This window comes from Oncorhynchus masou, chromosome 32 (genome assembly GCF_036934945.1).
Source record: "Oncorhynchus masou masou isolate Uvic2021 chromosome 32, UVic_Omas_1.1, whole genome shotgun sequence".
Taxonomy (NCBI): domain Eukaryota; kingdom Metazoa; phylum Chordata; class Actinopteri; order Salmoniformes; family Salmonidae; genus Oncorhynchus; species Oncorhynchus masou.
Window position 1 is genome coordinate 28,316,406 of NC_088243.1, and position 8,610 is coordinate 28,325,015.

Below are 8,610 nucleotides of genomic sequence, written 5' to 3' on the forward strand. Positions count from 1 at the left end.
AATAAAAACAGTATGGAGATGAGGTAGGTATAATTGGGTGGGCTATTTACCGATAAGACTATGTACAGCTGCAGCGATCGGTTAGCTGCTCAGATAGCAGATGTTTGAAGTTGGTGAGGGAGATAAAAGTCTCCAACTTCAGCGATTTCTGCAATTCGTTCCAGTCACAGGCAGCAGAAAACTGGAACGAAAGGCGGCCAAATGAGGTGTTGGCTTTAGGGATGATCAGTGAGATACACCTGCTGGAGCGCGTGCTACGGGTGGGTGTTGCCACCGTGACCAGTGAACTGAGATAAGGCGTGGCTTTACCTAGCATGGACTTGTAGATGACCTGGAACCAGTGGGTCTGGCGACGAATATGGAGCGGGGGCCAGCCGACTAGAGCATACAAGTCGCAGTGGTGGGTGGTATAAGGTGCTTTAGTGACAAAACGGATGGCACTGTGATAAACTGCATCCAGTTTGCTGAGTAGAGTTTTGGAAGCTATTTTGTAGATGACGTCGCCGAAGTCGAGGATTGGTAGGATAGTCAGTTTTACTAGGGTAAGTTTGGCGGCATGAGTAAAGGAGGCTTTGTTGCGGAATAGAAAGCCGATTCTGGATTTGATTTTCGATTGGAGATGTTTGATATGAGTCTGGAAGGAGAGTTTACAGTCAAGCCAGACACCTAGGTACTTATAGATGTCCACATATTCAAGGTTGGAACCATCCAGGGTGGTGATACTCGTCAGGCGTGCAGGTGCAGGCAGCGAATGGTTGAAAAGCATACATTTGGTTTTACTAGCTTTAAGAGCAGTTGGAGGCCACGGAAGGAGTGTTGTATGGTTACATAAGACAGAAGTGGTTACATAAGACAGAAGTTGACTTAAAATGTCAGTAGGGTGGGTGGTTGGGTGGTGTGGATGGGTAGGTGTATAAAGTGAATGTTTAGCAACCCAAAGGTTGCGTGTTCGAATCTCATCACAGACAACTTTTGCATTTTATCAGCTTTGCTAACTTTTTTAGCTACTTTGCAACTAGTTAGCATGTTAGCTAACCTTTCCCCTAACCCTTTAACATTACTCCTAACCTTCACCCTAAACTTACCTAACCCATCGCCTAGCTAATGTTAGCCACCTAGCTAACATTAGTGTTAGCCACCTAGCTAACGTTAGCCACAACAAATTGGAATTCATAACATATCATACGTTTTGCAAATTCGTAACATATCATACAAATTGTAATTAGTAACATACCAAACAAAACAAAATGGATATCCACAAATGAATACATACCATTCAAAACGTAACATACTAATTGTCCCGGATTTACATGTACTATGTAATGTCTTCCTTTCTCTCTCTCTCTCTCTCTCTCTGCACCCTCTCTGTCATTCCTCCATCATCTCCTTCCTCTCTCTGGGAGACAATGTTGTCCTATAGGAATTTAAACAGAGTGCTACTGACATAATCAAAGATCTTTCAAAGGAAATAGATTACATGAAATAACTTTGTTTAACTCTTAAAATAATCATTGCCTAGCTAATTAACATTAATAGAGATGCCCTGAGCAGGGATAGGGGAGCGTGGGGGGGGATTGGATATGGGGAGGAGGCATCCATTTCCCTTCTAATTTACCCAGAGAGCTGAGCGGATCTTTTCTCGCCTTCTGTCTCAATTAGTTACTCACGCTGTCAGTCTGTCTGTCACTTCATGGTGCGTCTCAACATGGAGTGGGCTGTCAGGATGAGCATTCAACATTTCAGAGCGTTGTGTTTCAGGGCGATAGCGTGGGTCACACTTTTGCTGAGGGCCACCATATTCTCTTCCTACCCAAGGGCAACATTTTCAGAAAGCTACTTACGTATTATTCTAATCCCTACTCTGCTTCTTTTCCAATTTCAAAAAATCTAGTTACCGTTTGGACAAGCATGATAGAGCAACTTGATCAGGCATGAGTGTAAAATAGTTTAAAGGAGTTTTCATGGTTCAGTGTAACTGTGGCATAAGATGACAACAATGGTGTGCTTGTCATAGATGCAGTAAAAAGATCAATGGAATTCGACCAATGCAACGGCAACGCCCCATACGTCTCCCCCTGTGGGGGACAGATTCAGAATCTCCTCATTGCCGCTCATCAAAATTAGTGTACATTTAGGCTATTGTTTATATGTATATTTCACACAATGTTGGGGTAAACATTTGAGGATAATGTTTGTTTGGATGTTAACCCCAATACACGTTCATGTCGCCACCACAAATCAACTGCATGACATTTAAAAAATATCTTCAACTACCACCAACAATTTCTTTATGGCTAGCTATGCTACCAGCTTATACAAACGGGAGTTAGCATTTAGCAGATATTTTATTTAAACCCGATAAGGGACGGATTGAAATTGATGTGCACTACACAAGTACGTGGACACCCCTTCAATTTAGTGAAATCGGCTATTTCAGCCACACCCAATGGGTGTATAAAATCAAGTACACATCCATGCACTCTCCATAGGCAAACTCTGGCAGTCGAATGGCCTTACTGATGAGCTCAGTGACGTTCAACGTGGCACCGTCATAGGAAGCCACCTTTCCTACAAGTCATTTCTTACAATTTCTGCCCTGCTAAAGCTGCCCCGGTGAACTGTAAGTGCTGTTATTGTGTATTGGAAACAACGGCTCAGCCATGAAGTCGAAGGCCACACAAGCTCACAGAACGGGACCGCCAAGTTCTGAGGCGTATAGCACAAAAACATGGTTTGTCCTCGGTTGCAACACTCAGTTCCAAACTGCCTCTGGAAGCAACGTCAGCACAAGAACTGTTCGTCGGGAGCTTTATGAAATGGGTTTCCATGAGTGAACAGCTGCACACAAGCCTAAGATCACCATGCGCAATGCCAAGCGTCGGCTGGGGTGGTGTATAGCTTGCTGCCATGGACTCTGGAGCATTGGAAACATGTTCTCTGGAGTGATGAATTATGTTTCACCATCTGGCAATCCGACAGATAAATCTGGGTTTGGTGGATGCTAGGAGAACGCTACCTGCCCGAATGCATAGTGCCAACTGTAAAGTTTGGTGGAGGAGGAATAATGGTCTGGGGCTGTTTTTTGTGGTTTAGGCTAGGCCCCTGAGTTCCAGTGAATGGAAATCTTAACGATACAGCTTACGATTACATTCTAGACAATTCTGTGCTTCCAACTTTGTGGCAACAGTTTGGGTAAGGCCCTTTCCTGTTTCAGCATGACAGTGCCCCCATGCACAAAGCGAGGTCCATACAGAAATGGTTTGTCGAGATCAGTGTGGAAGAACTTGACTGGCCTGTACAGAGCCCTGACCTCAACCCAATTGAACACCTTTGGATGAATTGGAACGACGACTGCAAACCAGGCCTTATCGCCGAACATCAGTGCCCGACTTCACTAATGCCTTTGTGGCTGAATGGAAGCAATGTTCCAACATCTAGTGGGAATCAACTCCATATTAATGCCCATGATTTTAGAATGAGATGTTTGAGTAGGTTTCCACATACTTTTGGTCATGTATTTATCAGAGTTATTGACCTCACAATAAGACAGATTCAAGTAACTTGTATTGTGGCTCTGAAATTTGAAACAGCAGCTATGTCACAATTAATCAGAAATGGATAGCTCATGGTTCTGAAAGTAGGCCATATGTATATATGCCATAGGCCTACCTTTTTTATTGAATAAAATGGCTCAATGCACAGGCCTACCCCTTGTTAGCTTGAAAGGCACTGCATGGTCAATCTGATGTCTGCATTGGCCGTGCAGAATTTAAGGTGATATGGCCTCTGCAGAAGTCATGGCATTCAAACTTGCGCTTCAAGGAGTTTGTGTTTATACATGGCCTTCCGCCCTCACCTACCATCAACCAATCATGTCAATGCGGAGAAATACAGAGCCCTCTGCAATGTTACTAAAGTTGAAAGGGGCACAGCAAAGCAGCAGTGAGATCAATTTGGCCTCTGCATGCCCACGGAGTCTCCACGATGCGTCACACCATCGTAACGGCACATTCGACCACATTTTCCAGATCAAGCATAAATTGTCTTTAAGACTTTGAAGAAAATCAAACAGATCTGATTTATATATTGGTGATCTATAACAGCTCTTTGGTCTGCAATGCTTCATGCTACCAACAAGCTGTAAATACCCAGGGAAAGATGTGACTCTGCATATGGATAAATCATTGTTTTGTTTATTTGAAATTCATAGGTTGCACTACAACCTTACATAGCCGAGGAGACAAAAAATAGACTTTGCTTGAGAGTAATCTAATTCTGTCACTATTAATTGATTAAGCTATTGACTTTATGTACAATGGAAGATGTTTAAACCCAGACAGCTTTTAGGGAAACACTTGTGACCTTCTCTCGTTGGGTTAAGCCACAGAAGAAGAGTAGCCAGCAGATAAAACTTACATTTTTCTGCATCGGTAGGCCTCTACTCTCTCTGGGGTGGAAAAGGAATCCTAACGTTTCTAACTAATCCTAACTACCATGCTCAGATTCCTAAGGACTTCTCAGATTTAATCATTTTCAAACAGGGACAGTTTCGTTGCGAACAAGACACACTGATTTGGCATTGGAGAAATATGATAAACTAAACACATACGCATATCTCTCTGTCCATTCTTAGCCTGTAATTTCAGTAATGTGTGTGGTATTAAAACGTATTCTGCTATTATGTAAACTGACAGAATTGCAAAACATTTTTATAAAAGGATATTTTCTTCGGACCTGCGAATACGATGATAGATTGTAAAAGCATTGCATCAATAAAGGAGATCTTTCCACCCATACTCTTGTCCACGTTGGTCTGTGAACCCACAACCTTCTGGCCCACAGTCCTTTGCGCTATAACAATGATTGCGTTGCCATGTAGCGCTTACAGAACGAAGAACAGTTGTTGAAACGGCATATCTAAGGCTCTGGTCTGTCCAAGAAGTGAGGGTAAATGGTAGACATGTTCTCTGCTATACACTTTATGTTTTAATTATTATTTTGGGTATAAGGGAAGGTCACTTGTCTTTTTTTCAAGCGTTCAGGGAGGGTTGAGGTTAAAAATATTTTGCAGGAGGGACATCCATTTTCAGAGGTTCGATTTTCTCTGTGTAACCCTTATTATAAATAACATTCACATCCTACAGATAACTTCTGAATATTATGCAGCGAAAACAGCCAAATATATCTAAATCGGATTTTAATGGGCCTGTTAGAATTCATAAATGATAAATCATGATGGAATTGACGATTATCTACTTTGTCAGATCAACTTTTTTGAATAGTCACCAATGACCAGGTCCTTGCGCGTTTCCCGACGCTTTGCTTTCCATTAAGGCACTTGGACATGGGTCATGTGCAGCGGCAATCCATCATTCAGGGCAGGTGGGGTTGAGGCCCACCTGTTTTGAGGCCCACCTGTTTAGAAAAAAACTGGCAGCTTCATTAAATAGTACCCGCAAAACACCAGTCTCAACGTCAACAGTGAAGAGGCGACTCCGGGATGCTGGCCTTCTAGGCAGAGTTGCAAAGAAAAAGCCATATCTCAAACTGGCCAATAAAAGAAAAGATTAAGATGAGCAAAAGAACACACACTGGACAGGGAAACTCTGCCTAGAAGGCCAGCATCCCAGAGTCACCTCTTCACTGTTGAGGTTGAGACTGGTGTTTTGCAGGTACTATTTTATGAAGCTGCCAGTTGAGGACTTGTGAGGCATCTGTTTCTCAAACTAGATACTCTAATGTACTTGTCCTTTGCTCAGTTGTGCACCGGGGCCTCCTCTTTCTATTCTGGTTAGAGCCAGTTTGCACTGTTCTGTGAAGGGAGTAGTACACAGCGTTATACGAGATCTTCAGTTTCTTGGCAATTTCTCGCTTGGAATAGCCTTAATTTCTCAGAACAAGAATAGACTGACAAGTTTCAGAAGAAAGCTCTTTGTTTCTTGCCATTTTGAGCCTATAATTGAACCCACAAATGCTGATGCTCCAGATACTCAACTAGTCTAAAGGACAGTTTTAGTGCTTCTTTAATTAGGACAACACTTTCCAGCTGTGTTAACATAATTGCAAAAGGGTTTTCTAATGATCAATTAGCCTTTTAAAATTTTAAACTTGGATTAGCTAACGCAACGTGCCATTGGAACACAGGAGTGATGGATGCTTATAATGGGCCTATGTATGCCTATGTAGATATTCCATAAAAAATCTACTTTTTCCAGCTACAATAGTAATTTACATTAACATTAACAATGTCTACACTGTATTTATGATCAATTTTATGTTATTTTCATGGACAAATAATGTGCTTTTCTTTCAAAAACAAGGGCATTTCTAAGTGACCCCAAACTTTTGAACGGTTGTGTGTGTGTGTGTGTGTGTGTGTGTGTGTGTGTGTATATATATATGTGTATATATGTGTGTGTGTGTGTGCTTGTGTGTGTATGTGTATATTTATATACACACACACACACACACACACACACACACACACACGCGCATATATAAATATGCCACTTTAATCATGGGAATTGATGGGAAATTATGTAAAATATATCACTAGCCACTTTAAACAATGCTACCTAATATAATGTTTACATACCCTACATTATTCATCTCATATGTATACGTATATACTGTACTCTATGTCATCTACTGCATCTTTATGTAATACATGTATCACTAGCCACTTTAATTATGCCACTTTGTTTACATACTCATCTCATATGTATATACTGTACTCAATACCATCTACTGTATCTTGCCTATGCCGCTCTGTACCATCACTCATTCATATATCTTTATGTACACATTCTTTATCCCCTTACACTTGTGTCTATAAGGTAGTAGTTTTGGAATTGTTAGCTAGATTACTTGTTGGTTATTACTGCATTGTCGGAACTAGAAGTACAAGCATTTCGCTACACTCGCATTAACATCTGCTAACCATGTGTATGTGACAAATAAAATTTGATTTGATTTGATTTAAATATATATTACACACACACACACATATATATACACACACACACATATATAATATATATATATATATATATACACACACACATACATATATTTACATACAATACCAGTCAAAGTTTGGACACACCTACTCATTCAAGGGTTTTTCTTTATTTTTACTATTTTCTACATTGTAGAATAATAGTGAAGACATCAAAACTATGAAATCATTTAGTAACCAGAAGTGTTAAACAAATAAAACATATATTTGAGGTTTGAGATTCTTCTAAGTAGCCACCCTTTGCTTTGATGACAGCTTTGCACACACTTGGCATTTTCTCAACCAGCTTCACCTGAAATGCTTTTCCAACAGTCTCGAAGGAGTTCTCACATATGCTGAGCACTTGTTTTTCCTTTCCTCTGCAGTCCAACTCATCCCAAACCATCTCAATTGGGTTGAGGTCGGGGGATTGTGGAGGCCAGATCATCTGATGCAGCACTCCATCACTCTCTTTCTTAGTCAAATAGCCCTTACCCAGCCTGGAGGTGTGTTTTCGGTCATTGTCCTGTTGAAAAACAAATGATAGTCCCACTAAACATGTTATACCAGGCCTCCCGAGTAGTGAAGCGGTCTTAAGGCACTGCATCGCAGTGCTAGAGGCATCATTACAGACCCGGGTTTGATCCTGGGCTGTATCACAACTGGCCCATGATCGGCAGTCCCATAGGGCGGCTCACAATTCGTCCAGCGTCATCACGGTTAGAGGAGGGTTTGGCCGGGGGGGGGTTTAGTTGGCTCATCACGCTCTAGCGACTCCTTGTGGCGAGCCACGATCCCGCAGGCTGACCTCGGTCGTCAGGTGAACGGTGTTTCCTCCGACAGATTGGTGCAGCTGGCTTCTGGGTTAAGCAGACTGGTGTTAAGAAGCGTGGTTAGGCTTTTTATGTTTCGGAGGATGCCTGACCCAACCATCGCCTTTGGAGAAAACACTTTATTTAACGTTATATCTACTGTAGCTTTGAATGGACTGATCATGTCAACATCTTACTTTCATCATCATGAATCAAGTCAAAAATCTACTGCCAAATATTTTTCCATCCTTGTCATATGAAAAGAAATTATAAATAAATTGGCCATTGGACATAAACATTACAGAACAAGTTGGAAATCACAAATTCAACAATGTGTGGTTTGGAAGGAATCAGTGGCTAACTGCAAGCATTGGAAAGCAATCACTAGCCTGCTATTCAGTGGAGTGGCTGTGTGGTCTAAGTCTGCGTTTAAGGGACACCTTTCCAAGCGTTAAAGGTTAAACATTCACATGCAACACAATGGGCAAGGAACGGTTGAATACAGCACGAGTGAATGAGTTGTTTACATTTTTGTTATTTTACTGTAAAACCGTTTCATTCTGTGTGGAAGGGCTCCCTGTTTGAAAGAGGAAACTCTTTTGACGCAGTTACTACGTTAGTTCGAGGACAGGGAGTAAGACGGCTGGCCATTTCAACACTGTGCACAACGTAGTCTGAATAGGTCAGCACTGCAGCGGGGGGTTGATTTGAATCAAATTAGTTAGGTAAAAGATTTGCATTGTATTGAGTTTTCAATAGTGCCAAATGATCAACAATATAGGCTAAGATAATGTTGGTGCA